Source organism: Triticum dicoccoides, chromosome 1B (assembly GCF_002162155.2).
Source record: "Triticum dicoccoides isolate Atlit2015 ecotype Zavitan chromosome 1B, WEW_v2.0, whole genome shotgun sequence".
Lineage (NCBI taxonomy): Eukaryota > Viridiplantae > Streptophyta > Magnoliopsida > Poales > Poaceae > Triticum > Triticum dicoccoides.
Window position 1 is genome coordinate 43,872,299 of NC_041381.1, and position 453 is coordinate 43,872,751.

The following is a 453-nucleotide window of genomic DNA, read 5'->3' on the forward strand; positions in this document are numbered from 1 at the left end:
GAAGAAGAAGAAGAAGAAGAAGAAGAAGAAGAAGAAGAAGAAGAAGAAGAAGAAGAAGAAGAAGAAAAGAGTAGAAGAAGAAGAAGAAGAAGAAGAAGAAGAAGAAGAAGAAGAAGAAGAAGAAGAAGAAGAAGAAGAAGAAGAAAAGAGTAGAAGAAGAAAAAAAGAGAAGAAGAAGAAGAAGAAAAAAGAGGAGGAGAAGAAAAAGTTTCTATTTTTTTCTTCTTCTCCTTTTTTTCTTCTACTTCCTCTTCTTATTTTTTTCTCCTCTTCTTCTCCTTTTTTTCTTCTACTTCCTCTTCTTATTTTTTTCTCCTCTTCTTCTCCTTCTTCTTCTCCTTCTTCCCTCTTCCTCTTTTATTTTTTTTTCTTATTTTCCTTCTTCCTCGACGACCCTAACCCTAAACAGTACAACTTCCTCGATGTCCCCGGCCGCCTCTCTCATGAACAAAA